Source organism: Saccopteryx leptura, chromosome X (assembly GCF_036850995.1).
Source record: "Saccopteryx leptura isolate mSacLep1 chromosome X, mSacLep1_pri_phased_curated, whole genome shotgun sequence".
NCBI lineage: Eukaryota > Metazoa > Chordata > Mammalia > Chiroptera > Emballonuridae > Saccopteryx > Saccopteryx leptura.
In genome coordinates this window covers 2,728,065-2,735,647 of record NC_089516.1, presented here as the reverse complement: position 1 = coordinate 2,735,647, position 7,583 = coordinate 2,728,065, and the positions used below count along the sequence as shown (strand labels likewise).

The 7,583-nt window shown below is 55.3% G+C and overlaps 1 non-coding gene across 1 annotated transcript; it reads right to left on the bottom strand.

Annotated features, from left to right (window-relative positions):
- Window positions 1-1,044: 1,044 nt before the first annotated feature.
- TRNAD-GUC (transfer RNA aspartic acid (anticodon GUC)) lies at window positions 1,045-1,120 on the bottom strand. Its single transcript has one exon. It is a non-coding gene; the product is annotated as a tRNA-Asp (tRNA).
- Between the last annotated feature and the right edge of the window lie 6,463 nt (window positions 1,121-7,583).

The window sequence follows — 7,583 nt, the reverse complement described above, 5'->3', positions numbered from 1 at the left end:
AAGCACGCTGATAATTGTTATTAATAGAAGCATTACAAATTAGAGGCTAAGTTAGCCGGACCGGCACCAGTCACACCAGATCTCTCTTCATATCACACGATCTGACTGATGCTTTGCCTAGAAAATCAAATTATGTTTCCACGCATATAAGAAAACCCCCCGCAATAAATGGATAGAGGCATTGATGATAGATGATTCATGAGGGATGCATTAGAGCAGGGAGTGTGGGTGGGCCAGAGGGGTCACAGTGCACAGACAGATGTCCTCTTCTGTGAGGTATAGCACAGGAGAAATAATACTTGGGTTCGGATCGATTTCGTATTATTTTTGTTAGTATTTTTATTTTTTGTATCAGAGACAGAGAGAGGGACAGATAGGGCCAGACAGACCAGAAGGGAGAGACACGAGAAGCATCAACTCTTCACTGTGGCTCCTCAGTTGCTCACTGATTGCTTTCTCATATGTGCCTCGCAGACTGAATGACCCCTGGCTTCGAGCCAGCGACTTTGGGCTTCAAGCCGGTGAGCCTTGGGGTTTCGAACCTGGGACGTCGGCGTCCCAGGTCGGTGTTCTATCCATCACGCCACCACCAGCCAGGTGACTATATTTTAATGAAAGGATAGAATATGGTGTCTACCCATAGGCGCGTCCTCAGACATGCTTCAATGCAATGCTAAATCCCAGAATGGCGTCAGACCCAGAAAGTCGGAGACTGGTTTTTTGTTTTTGTTTTTGTTTTTTGTATTTTTCTGAAGCTAGAAACAAGGAGAGACAGTCAGACTCCCGCATGTGCCCGACTGGGATCCACCCAGCACGCCCACCAGGGGGTGACGCTCTGCCCACCAGAGGGCGCTCTCTGCCCCTCCGGGGCGTCGCTCTGCCAAGACCAGAGCCACTCTAGCGTCTGGGGCAGAGGCCAAGGAGCCATCCCCAGCGCCCGGGCCATTTTTGCTCCAATGGAGCCTTGGCTGACGGAGGGGAAGAGAGAGACAGAGAGGAAGGAGAGGGGGAGGGGTGGAGAAGCAGATGGGCGCTTCTCCTGTGTGCCCTGGCCGGGAATCGAACCCGGGACTCCTGCATGACAGGCCGACGCTCTACCACTGAGCCAACCGGCCAGGGCTGGATACTGGTTTTATTATACGAGAATGACCATATCTGAGTCAGGAGCTCTATCGTCTTTGGGGGGGGGGATAAAGAATTCAAACCTCATGTTATTGAAGAGAGAGGGTCAACGCTCTAGCAACAAAGACGGAGTCACTGACGACCGGCGGTGTTTACGGAAGTCAGTCACGAGAGTCGGCAACAGAAGGAAGTTGTATGCAGCTGAGTTTAGGAGGAAGGGAATTATTTTGGGGGGTGGGGAAGGGCCGTGAGGTAGACGTGTGCTTCTCAGCTAGGAGATCTGAGAGTGACAGCTCCCCGCGTCAGTTTGCCTGGGGCCACCCTCCGAGCACAGGATTGAGGCTGAAGAGCTCTCACAGCCAGAGAGGGCAACCTGCCCGCCAGGACGGGAAAGACTCCTTCGCATGAAGATCCTTCGCCATCCTGACTTTGACCTCGACGTGGACGGCTGGATTGGCCGTTCGCTTCCCGGGTCTTCGACACGGAGACGTGTCAGCTCGACCCTGCACCGCAGAAGCACGCCCGCCCGTGAACGCACGTAGAGAAAACACTCGCTGTGTCTGACTCACGGGCACACGGACGCTGTGCGCTCAGCACAGAGAAATGTAGATGCGAGTGCAGGCAGGCGGAGTGGACCCAACACCGCCACCACCTCATCAGGGCAGAAAGAAATGAAGAAAAGGGCCAGAGGCCACTAGGACCAGAGCCTGGTGTGGCCCAGTGACCATATTCTGTCTTGGTTTGTTTGACCCACAAGGGGAGAGGATGGAAGGAGACCACGGGTGCGCACCATGGAGACTCGGAGAGTCCGTGATACTCAGGGTCCACGGGACGGATGCCGTGACGGTCAGAGCTCAGAGACAGGACCCCGCGAGGGTCCAGCCCAGTGAAAGCTGATTGTTCTTGACCGTGTGGGTCTGGGGTTGGACCTCAAAGCCGAGCAGCAGGCAGAGGTGCAGAACGGAAGCAGGGAGGTCATCCCGTAAGCTGTGAAGACCAGTGCGGACGGAGGGAAGAACGGTCTACTTGTGAGAGGTGAGGCCGTCTCCCCTCCCCAGAGAGCCTTCACTGAGAAGCTCACAGCTGCCAACAGGACCCCCAAAGTGTGCCGGAGGGGTGAAGACCTCGAGGGACCCATCAGCGTGTCAGTTCTTGATACGCAGAAGTGGCGAGGACGTCAGGCAAAGCCTGGAACACTTAGACTCCGCGGCTGCAGTGTGTAGAAGCGGGGATCACAGTGGAGGAAGTGGAGGAAGTTACGTAGCACCTACATTTCCAATCACTTGTCGACTTGGCCTCATTATCATAGTAATGAGGAGAGCGGTCGTGTTGACCGTTGGATAACAGGGGTTTGGTCAACACGGGCTCGTCTGTATGCAATTCTTTTTTCAACAGATACTGTCAATATACTTTTTCTCTACCCTGTGATTCTGTTAATAACGTTTTCCTTAGTCTAGCTGACTTGATTATAAGAAAACAGTATGTCACACGATCAGTTGTTAAGAGTTGGGGGCATTGAAGTCATACGTGGATTTTTTAAAATTGTTTTTATTTATTCATTTTAGAGAAGAGAGAGAGAGAGAGAGAGAGAGAGAGAGAAAGAAGGGGGGAGGAGCAGGAAGCTTCAACTCCCATACGTGCCTTGACCAGGCAAACCAGGGTTTTTTTTTTCTTTCTTTCTTTTTTTTCCAGAGACAGAGAGAGAGTCAGAGAGAGGGATAGATAGGACAGACAGACAGGAACAAAGAGAGATGAGAAGCATCAATCATCAGTTTTTCATTGTGACACCTTAGTTGCTCATTGATTGCTTTCTCATATGTGCCTTGATCGCGGGGCTACAGCAGACCGAGTGACCCCTTGCTCAAGCCAGAGACCTTGGGTCCAAGCTGGTGAGCCTTACTCAAACCAGATGACACTGCACTCAAGCTGGCGACCTTGGGGTCTCGAACCTGGGTCCTCCACATCCCAGTCCGATGCTCTATCCACTGCACCACCGCCTGGTCAAGCAAGCCCAGGGTTTTGAACCGGCGACCTCAGCATTCCAGGTTGACGCTTGATCCACTGCGCCACCACAGGGCAGGCCACACATGGATTTTTGACCACCCTGGGGATACATGTCCCTGAGCCGTTGCGTTGTTCAGGGGTCAACCGGATGTGGGACGAGCCCAAGGACGGGTGTCTCATGCCGAGAGAGAGACAGGACATTTAGAAATATACGTAAAAGGGGGAAGAGCAGAGAGTGTCAGCAATGCATGGAATTACAGGTGTGTGCGCTCTACTCACAGGGGTGCAGGAAGTTGTTACGCAAAAGCCACCAAGAAAAAACAAACAGACAGAAAGAGAACGGAATCTGTGTGCCCCGAGAGCCACAGAGACGTGATGGGAACACAGAGGGCTTTTGGCTGAATGGAGGGGGAAAAGAAAAGAATAAAAACATGCCTTTGTCCTGGGGCACTGTGCCCTCAGAAGTGGCCTTATGGAGAGGAAGCACCCTGCCCGCCCGTGGGGTGCAGAGCAACAAGAGCTACCCCACGGGGTCCCCCTCGCTCAGCTCTGGGGGATCTGGATGAAGATGTGGTACCGTCCCTAACCTTGCCGGGCGAGCCCCGCTTTGACGACGGAAACCCCCCTGCTGCCGGTCAGAAGGAGCATTTCCACGGTGGCTTGGCACGCTCACACTGTTCCCGGCGGAGGTGGTTACACGGACGGGGCTTTGGCATTCCCGTGTCGCCTGCGTGATTGCTCCCGGCTGAGATGGCTGTGTCCCCCCACCCCCCTCGCCAGTCTGCCTGCCCCGGGATGTCTCGGCACGTCTGACACTCGGGGTGCCGCTGCTGCAGGCTTCTCTGTGGGGCCGGCGTCGTGGGCACTGGGGCGTGCTCAGAGCTAGCCGCCCAGAGCGGGCTTCCCCCTTGGGACAGTGGAAATGTTTCCAGACGTCACACGAGTGCCCCCACGGGGCCCGGCAGCCATGGGTTCACCCCATGGCTTACAGCTCCGCACGGCGGGACACCTTACCATCCCGAGAAAGGATAAAAGATGGAGCGAGCTCTTTTCCTGCTCGTTGGTCATGGACGCAGAGATCATTTGGAAACAGTCTAGCTCAGCGGTTCTCAACCTGTGGGTCGCGACCCCGGCGGGGGGTCGAACGACCAAAACACAGGGGTCGCCTAAAGCCATCGGAAAATACATATTTATTATACAATACATTTTTCCGATGGCTTTAGGCGACCCCTGTGTTTTGGTTGTTCGACCCCCGCCAGTGTCATGACCCACAGGTTGAGAACCGCTGGTCTAGGTGCTTCATTCTTCTGCTGGACAGAGGCCTCGGTCCTGCATTAAAAGCCCTATCCCTCCCCCTAGTCACCAAAACACAGGGGTCGCCTGTCAAGTCTTTTAAGCCTTTCAATTTCCTTAAAAATTCTAAATAAACGTGAGATATGTAAGCACCTTGGCCCTTCTTTAGAGGAATATCCTCTATGCCTCAAAAACTAACCTTACTGAAATATCTGAAAAGGAGAGCTCTAATCTCAGTAGGGGTCACAAGGCGACCCCTGTGTTTTGGTCGTTCAACCCCCCGCCGGGGTCACGACCCACAGGTTGAGAACCGCTGGTCTAGGTGCTTCATTCTTCTGCTGGACAGAGGCCTCGGTCCTGCATTAAAAGCCCTGTCCCTCCCCCCAGTCACCAAAACACAGGGGTCGCCTGTCAAGTCTTTTAAGCCTTTCAATTTCCTTAAAAATTCTAAATAAACGTGAGATATGTAAGCACCCTGGCCCTTCTTTAGAGGAATATCCTCTATGCCTCAAAAACTAGCCTTACTGAAATATCTGAAAAGGAGAGCTCTAATCTCAGTAGGGGTCCCAAGGCGACCCCTGTGTTTTGGTCGTTCGACCCCTGTCGGGGTCGCGACCCACAGGTTGAGAACCGCTGGTCTAGGTGCTTCATTCTTCTGCTGGACAGAGGCCTCGGTCCTGCATTAAAAGCCCTGTCCCTCCCCCCCCCAGTCACCATCCTGGGCAGCCACAGGGGCAGAAGAGGCCGGGGTCATCCAAGCCGCCCGGCCCCCTCCCGTTCCTTTGAAGAGACGGCCTTTTCAGCAGCCCCGAGAACTCTCAGAAGTGACCTCTCGTTTGCAGCCTGAACGATGTCCCCAGAAGGACCTTTCTAAGGTGGCTGTCCGCCGACCCTGTTTTCGGTGGAAGTGTTCCCTGGGGCTGTGCGGTGCGGGGAGCGTGGGTGTCCCGGACTCTGAGCGAGCGCATGACGCAGCCGCCCAGGAATGCGCTGGACGGCCGGGCGGTCCCACGAGGCAAGCTCTGTTTCTGGCACGGAGACGCATGAGGCCCTGAGCAGCCGCCCCCACTCCACCCCCCGCCTCCAGGCGGGTCCCGGGCTGTGGGAAATCTTCCTTGAATGAGCCCATTGAAACGCAGCCCGCAGACCCAGCCTGCTCACACTGGCACGGCCTTCAAAGGAGTCCGGGGCGGGGTGGGGGGGGGCCTCGCTTGGCCCGGAAAAGCAACGAGGTAAGAGACCTCACCCATGCAGCCTCCTGATGAATAGGGGGGGCGGGGGAGACTGCAGAGCTTGGCTCTCTCCTCTCTCTTCCCCCCTCCCCCCCCAGTCTAACGAATCCATTCAGCATCCTTCACAGGACAGACAGCACAACAAATCACTTTGCCAGACGTGATCTTTGAAGTCCGGGCCCCTCCCCAGCCCCCCCGGGGCGGGCTCCCCAGAGAGGCCTACTCTAGTCACTCATCCGTGAACGGTGCCCAGCAATTAGTGTTGCGGGAGGCACAGCAATGCCTTGGGGCAGCCTGCTCCACTGGCTGGCTCTGTGCTCTGAGAACAGAGAATGCGTCTGGTCCTATTGTCTTACATATATGTGTATGTGTATATATATATATATATATATATATATATATATATATATGTATATATGTATGTATGTGTATATCTATATATATGTATACCTATGTGTATATATGATATATATATGTATACATATGTGGGTGTGTGCATATATATATATATTTTTTTTTTTTTTTGTATTTTTCTGAAGCTGGAAACCGGGAGAGACAGTCAGACAGACTCCCGCATGCGCCCGACCGGGATCCACCCAGCACGCCCACCAGGGGGCGACGCTCTGCCCACCAGGGGGCGACGCTCTGCCCACCAGGGGGCGATGCTCTGCCGCGACCAGAGTGTGCATATATTTTTTAATTCACGTGGCACAATCAATCGTACGGATAAAAGGGTTTGGATGGAAGGCAGGGCTTTGGGGTTCCCTTCTCTTTCGGACACAAGGAGCTGGGGGGGCCCTCACCCCGTCCTCGGTGCAAGAAGAACACGTCAAGATGTCATCCCGCATTAGAGGTGTCGTCCCCCATCCGCCCGGGGGCCGCCGATGCTTGTGAGGTTTGGTCACAGCAGAGCTGGGCGCCCCCTCCTCCCCTGCTCGCAGCCTGAACCCGCGTGGACAGGTCGGGCCCCTCCAGCACCGCCCGCGACGTGTTTCTGCCTCCCCCGCAGTCCCCGAGCCCCTCGTGAGCGCTTCAGTGAGACGGGCCGTCTATCCCCCCCCCCCCCAGCAAGCACAGAGCCCCGTTATGACGTCAGACACGCACCGGGTTTCCAAGGCAACGGCAGCGCCCCGGCCTGAGGACCGCGGAACGCAGGACACCCGTGGTCCCTGGGGGTAGACATGGGCAGCGCTTAGAATCAATAGCCCGGCAGTGCAGAAACGCCACGGGAGGTCTGTGCGCCCTCTCCGGACTCTGCAGGAGACTGAGCACGTCTCCTGGTCCGCTCAGGTGGGCGTCGCTGGGTAACCCCCGCGGTGGGCGTGCAGGGGCTGGCCCCCTGGGAGCTGCCAGTTAACCCCCAAATCAACACATCCTGCCAGGTTGGTCATATCTCAATAAAGCCGTGGAAAAATACAGAATAATCATAATAACAATCATGCCACAGGAATGAAGTCTGTGTTCCGCACCCGCACAGCTGTAAACTGCCTGTGCTCACCCCTGTAAGGAGAACAGGGGGAAATGTGTTATTTGCAGAGACATCCTGTGGAGGTGTGGCTCTGGTGCAGAGTGTCTCAGTGTGGGGCTCCTTGTTCACGTGTCCCCCCCCATGAGCAACAGCCTCGTGCAGCCCAGATGGACAGCGGAAGGCAGTTACGGTCCCACATGGGCCGCCGGCGTGACCGTCCACCAGCCCGCCTGCCTTCAGGAACACGCCAACGCACAGGAGTGCAGAAGGGGCGGATAGGAACCTCTTGTCGTCTTGGACACTTTGTGTTATTAGCCGGCGAGAGAAAGGGAGCCATTTCCAGGTTGCCGTTTGTCTTTTAATAGCTACACAGGTGGCCTGACCAGGTGGTGGCGCAGTGGATCGAGCATCAGCCTGGGAGGCTGAGCACCCAGGTTCCAAACCACGAGGTCACTGGCTTGAGC